The sequence below is a fragment of the Eumetopias jubatus genome, unplaced genomic scaffold, assembly GCF_037043125.1.
Source record: "Eumetopias jubatus isolate StellerSeaLion01/CBP00866 unplaced genomic scaffold, mEumJub1_p1.0 scaffold_11, whole genome shotgun sequence".
NCBI lineage: Eukaryota > Metazoa > Chordata > Mammalia > Carnivora > Otariidae > Eumetopias > Eumetopias jubatus.
Window position 1 is genome coordinate 32903018 of NW_028274817.1, and position 6531 is coordinate 32909548.

Below are 6531 nucleotides of genomic sequence, written 5' to 3' on the forward strand. Positions count from 1 at the left end.
CTTGCGACACCTTGTAAGGTGTCTCCAATCTCTAGAAGTTTTGGAATAAGGCCTAGAATTTGGATCATGCTCTTATTTTGCCCGAACAATGATTAAACACACGTGCGCATGCGCACATGTGGGTGCACGCGCACACACACCACAAAAAATGAGGTAGAGGTTTGGAATTGTGTTTGCTTCTACACCCTGAAATAATTAAACCCATTTTCCAAAGAAATAATCTGCTTTCAAATTTAGCCTTATTTTAAACATATACTTAGGGAGATCTGCAAGTTAATATTTCAGCACATTGTTGATTGATTCCATATCATTCCATATGATTTTCATGTTTCCTTGTCCTATCCCCCCCTTTTAGTCAGAAACTTTCAAGGTTTAAGTGCTTTATCAATTGAGGGGGTAGAAGAGTCTAATATGACTGACAGAATAAAACAGATTGATTTCAAATTCACATGCAGTATATTTGAAAAGACAGATTCTCAATGATTTACTTGCAACTCTATTTTCCGCTCTTTTCAGCTGTTCGTATCTCTAATGTAATGCTTTATATAGTTGCCTCAGTACATTTACAGATTTAAATGTACAGCAGTATGTAATTCTGAAAAAATACACTCTGTAAGTTTAAAAATTTCAATGGGACTATGTGGAAAGCTAGTAGAAATTTCTTAGCACTTGGAATTCACTTTTTTTTTTTTATTAGTGAAAGGTACTAAGAATACTTTTCTGGAAAGGACCTCCATTTCCCTTCTCATGCCTAACCACACGAAAAGTAAGGGCAAACCCCTTGTGGCAACATTGACGATCGCTCTGGGTGTAAAAGTGTGATCTGGAGGTGATAAATACCCTTGGTTCTAAATTTCAATAATTTGGTTTCCTTGCATCGCTCACTTACAAGGGAAAATCTACTGTAGCTCTGATTTTTCCGTTACTCCTATTTTTCATTCAACACTTCTTTACAATATCTTGACTTTTCTCCCTCTCATCCCCTACCACTGTGATCGTGACCACCACTATCAATACTGAAAGCAAACATTAGTCAGGTGGACTTGCAGCTGGATTTAAATTTATCTTGGCACTTCTACAAAAAAAAAAATCTTTCTCTGTTTTATGATGAGACAAAGGTAAATGAACTAAGTATCAATTTAAACATGACTTATATTTGATCTTGTATTTGGTATCCATTATATTAACAAGGCCCAGACTTCTTTATTGATAAACATAACTACTCTTAAGCATACCACAATTCTAAAGTACAGAATAAATATTAGACCAGCAAAATCAATTTTCTGTTGCTCCTCAGATTCCCTTCAGATTAGATCTCCAACTTCTCCAGTTAATGGAGTGGAGTGTCCATGTGCATTATCAAATGTGATGTATAATCCATTCTGATGGTTTAGGGCTACTTTCCCCACTCCCTGCAATAGGAAAACCTGCCAAGGGAAGTGGGCCTGCAGCCTTGAACCAGCTGGATTCACAGAAGATATCTCAGCTTCTTTGAGTTGGTAGAGTTCCTTGTCCAGTTGCTACAACTTCACTCCAGAAAGCATGATCTCTTCTGTCAGGTGATTCACATGGGGGAACAAGAGCAAGCTTCCTGAGATCAGGACGATAGATAGGAAAACAGACCTCAGTTGTGAAAAGTGATGAAGGAGACCAGGGCTCAGTAGCCCTGCTTCCCAGCTGAATGGGTTGTAGCCTGGGTTACCTGAAGCATAAGTGGTGGTTTTCATGCTCAGAAAATATGCTCTAGCAGCTTCTCCCCGAAGGGCCTCCTACATTCTGTTGTTGCATCATTACCACAGAGAATGAAAACATGGTTCTAAGCCAATGAAGAAATGAAGGACACTACTAGGAAAAGTTTCCAGGCAATTTAACATAACAAATATTTGCTGGGTGGGGTTGACTTACCTGCAGGCAATGTTCTTTTTTGACAAAAAGTGAATGATCCCCAACTGACTAGAACTATGTCGCAGGAAACACTGGTGATTGAGTGAATGCCACAGAAGTTAGAGCAGGAAAGGAACTTTAGAGACCATTGGCATGGTCCTTAGTGGAGTTCCTTGCCCAGAGTAGTCTCACAACAAATAAAACTGCTGAATGAATCCAGTTTACTCCCTCTTTTTTACAGATGAAGGAACTAAAGCCAAAGGGAGGAAGTAATTTCCTCAACGACATAAAAGTGGCCAGTGGCAGAGCCAGGGCGAGAGACCAGAATTTCTAAGTCCTTACGGATTATTTTTTCTACCATACCCTTCTTTGTATTCATTCAGTCATTTCTTCTGTTGACTGATCAACCGTGAACTTTAATTATCATCATCCCTAGAACCTTGTCCACGTGACCTCATGCCTGCAAGGCCCTAGAGCAGAACAACTCCTTAAATCAGACTTAACTACTCTAGTCTATATCCATGTATCTCTTCTCTGAATTCCCATGGTGCTTCCCGCTTGTATCACAAATTTGGAATTTAAATTCAAAGATGTATGGGTTATTTTGCAATGGTTTCATATGTATCTCTTGTGTCATTAATAAGTTTGCATGCCTCTCTGGGTAAGGGACGTTTGCTTATAGTTCTTTTATATGTGTCAGCATGTAACTCCTTAGGTTTATATGGGTGCGTGAGAGTAAGAATAAGCATCTAATTTAATATCCCAACTGGGACACTCTTGAGACTCAAAGAAAGTATTATTGACATTTATTCAGTAAGTGTAAACTGTGACTCTCCTGAGCAGACGGGAATGTCTGGTCACCCTAACAATAGTTGACTTGATCAACATGTGTCCAGTTAATTAGAGTCGTTGCACTGGTGATTGCACAGATGTCCAACCGTGGGATACTACTTACAATCTACCCAATAACACGTACTGGAATTACTTCTAAAGTAGTAATCATGGAAAACTTAGGACATGTTGTAGAATTCTATTTACTGAATACTTGTTTGTATGTTATTTGTTTCAATGTTATTACGAATATTTCCACAAAATATTTGTTGCTTTCGTATTTAAACTGTAAGTCTAAAGTGGAATGCAAAACTTATTTTTGGTCTCGTTTTAATCATTCCAATATTGAAAATGTGACTGAGAGTGAAAATAAAATGGCATTCTCTCTGATTCTCTCCTGAAGGTAAAATATGACATCTGATGGCTTTTTAGGTGGGGTAAAATAGGTGGGGTGCTATTAGGAGCTATGGACAAAAAGGCCCAAATTGGAAGTTTAGAAAAACAGGTTTAAATTTAAATACTCTATTCAAAAAGTAGCAAGACACATATTATGATTTTTAATTTTTTTGCATAAATTATGGAGATATTAGTAAAGGAAACAAGGAAAATCTATGATAAACTCTCACACAACTAATGACTGACTAACATCTTAGAGCATTTACCCACCATCATATCATATATTATCTTGATGAAATAAAGCTTCACATTGATTTGTTAAGAAATAATCAACTAAGTTTTTTGATACAATTTTCACGATATAAATATATATATGTTTTTTGCTCAGATATCTAACAAAGGCCAGACATCCTGGACAAAACAGCCCATAGTTTCAATTTGTTAATACTGCTAAATTAGAGGTTTAATGATAAGAATTTCCTGCAGCAGAATGAATTTTAAGCACTAGAACAATGGCAGTTACAACATCTGCTCCAGATAGAAATTTGCTGTCTTGACAGTAACAAAGGACAAATAGGCAATACAGATACACCAAGCTAGCAAGAGGGTAAATGCAACAAGGGAAGAAGTATTTCTTAGATAAATTGCTTTTTTTGCTGAATACCACATTCTGTGCCGAACAACCCTTCATTCAGCTATAAGCAGATGTTTATCAAAGAGAATTTATCATCTTTATTACTAAGTCTGTTTTATATTATGAGAGAATCTAAACAGTCGTACTTTTCCATCTTCAAAGTTCTAAATGAAATTAAAGTACATAAGCAGAAAAAGACAAGCAAAAATAATTACACAGGAAAACAAAATAGCATGTTGCCTTTAGGAAAAATGCTGAGAACAGACATTGTGTTGACAGGTTCTCACCTACCCACATGGACCTCTAAGACAAGCCCCCTAGATTATATTATTTTAAGAAATTAAGTTTTAAAAATCTATTTAAAAGGCTGTTTTCCCACATCTTGTTATCAGTGTAATATATGTGTCTATGGCTGGAGAGGGATGGGGGAATGTTCAACTGGCATTTATTATTCTAATGCAATGCATTAGAATAGTGAGGAGAGAATAGTAAAACCCTGTATTATTATAACGCATTTGTTCACAGGAGTAGTAAGTCATCTGAGCACTCTCTTGCCATATTTCTAAGAAAGGTAAGGTATTTATTTTCATTCTAAAAGGAAGGAGGTATTTATTTTCATTTCAAAAAGAGACCAATGTCTGGAACCTCAAGACAAGGAAGTTTATCCAAGGCACACGGTCCATCTTCTACTTCCATTTCACATCACCCACATACTCGATGTTCACTTTTCTTTTATCCTTGGTTCAATAGTGTCAATAAAGGGGACAGTTGGAACAACAATAATTTAAAAATATATACTGTATAAAAAAGTCTTTCTAATGTATCCTTGCCAATCATCAGGAAAAATGTGTCATTTTTTTACACTTGATCTTAGCCAAAAGGCCGAGAAGCGATAAAATGTGTCATTTTTTTAAACTGGGTTTTGTATTCCAGTCAACAAGGATTTATTTAGTGTAATGTGTATTTTTCACTGACGTATTTCATCCCAATTGTCTGAAAATAGTAATATAATGAGCCGCAAGTTGTGTACATTCTTTTACAGTGTTGGCCTAATTATCAGAACATAGCTATGACCAATGAGGCCTGTGTCCTTTCTGGCAGAGGGCCCTAAAGACATTTCCTAGGAAGGCAAGTTTACCACCTATAATGTCAACATAAAAAATGTGAGGTCTTCTTCTAAACTAATTATTTTCAGTTAAATAACTTATCATGAATTTATCTCTCACAAACTAATCTGTTCTGGATTTTATTTATGTATTATTTTTTTTAAGTAGGCTCCATGTCCAACGTGGGGCTTGAAACTGCAACTCCGAGATCAAGAGCCACATGTTCTACTGACTAAGCCAGCCAAGGAGCCCGTCTTTTCTGGATTTTAAATGAGTTTTCAGTGTATATATATATATATATATATATATATATATATATATTTTACTGCATAAAACAGTGCCACATTTTATATGGTTCCAAAAATATGGCATTCAATTCTAGAGCTTTCTTTGAGCTCTGGTTATGAGAATTAATGACTGATTTCACAGATAACTTACATGAGTTTATCCGTCAGTAATTATTTATTGAACTTCTACTTTTTGTAAGGCACTGGGCTAGGTGCTTCTGTAAGTACTAAGATGTATGAGAAGAGAGAGTCTTTGCTTTCAAAGAATTTACAACTTAGCTAATAAGATAACATTAATGAATACAAAAAATGGGAAACTGGTCATTGCCAAACTGCGGTAGAGGGAGAGATTTGTGAGGATTTGAGTATTCAAATTATGAAGGAAAGAAGGGACCAGGAATGGATCTTGAATGTAGATCTAAATTATAAGAAATAATGGAAAAGGAGTTCTATCAGCACTAGTTTAAACAGACTGTTATATACAGGGAATGAAGAGGCTGGGAAGGCCAGTTTGTCAGGAAGCTAGTAGAAATGTGGAGAAATAAAATACACTGGAGCCAATATCTGCAAGGTAATTATAATCTCACTTTAATCACATCAAAGCGAAAAAATAACTTATCTCTCCTGTCCTACTAACACTTAAAGAGCAATTTGCCAGGGTATTAAAATGAATTTATCTTGTAATACAATCACCATGGCAATCTTAGCTCATTCCAGTAGTGTCAACCTTATTTTATGGACTAGGAAACTGAGTCCAAGAGGGGTTAATGTAAATTGCTAAGAGTCACCCAGCTAATAATAATGGTGGTGATAATGTAATAACAACATTTTTTAGTTCCTACTATTAACTTAATATGAACATAGTCAACTTTATTTAGTAGTAGCAGGTACTGAGCTGTTTGCTTTGTCTCTCCACCTCCTCACTTTTCTTAGGCAGGGCCACAGGACCCAGTAAATATGTACCCCCCAGCATGCAAGAGTAGCCCACAGCATGACTCTCCCAGCTTTGTGGAGGGATTTGCTTTTGCACTGCTCGATGCCCAGTTGGTCAAGGAGAAGCCCAATGGGTCACTTGCCAGTGCTGTAGACAGCAGAGCTAGGGCTGGGAGCCTGTGCTCTGTTCAGAAGAACCAGCTTGGAAGAGGGGGTGGATATGAGACCTAAAACGTCTCGGGATCCATTCTTCATTCATTCAGTATGGTTACTACCTATACAGATTAGCTTTAGGGGAAGGAAATGAGAGTTTAGAATCAGGCAGATCTGGACTCAGTATCCCAACTCTGTCACTCATGAGCTGTGGAACCTTAGAAACTCACTTAAGCCCTCTTGGCCTGTGTTTCTTTCTATGTTAAATGGGATCAATAATAACTTGCTTATTGATAGCTGACTGTTG

General features: G+C 36.8%; 1 non-coding gene and 1 pseudogene across 1 annotated transcript; both read right to left on the bottom strand.

Annotated features, from left to right (window-relative positions):
- Positions 1-4478: 4478 nt before the first annotated feature.
- On the bottom strand, positions 4479-4639 carry LOC114201424 (U2 spliceosomal RNA; annotated as a pseudogene).
- A 1454-nt stretch (positions 4640-6093) lies between these two features.
- LOC114201425 (small nucleolar RNA SNORA35) lies at positions 6094-6222 on the bottom strand. Its single transcript, XR_003607636.1, has one exon. It is a non-coding gene; the product is annotated as a small nucleolar RNA SNORA35 (small nucleolar RNA).
- Between the last annotated feature and the right edge of the window lie 309 nt (positions 6223-6531).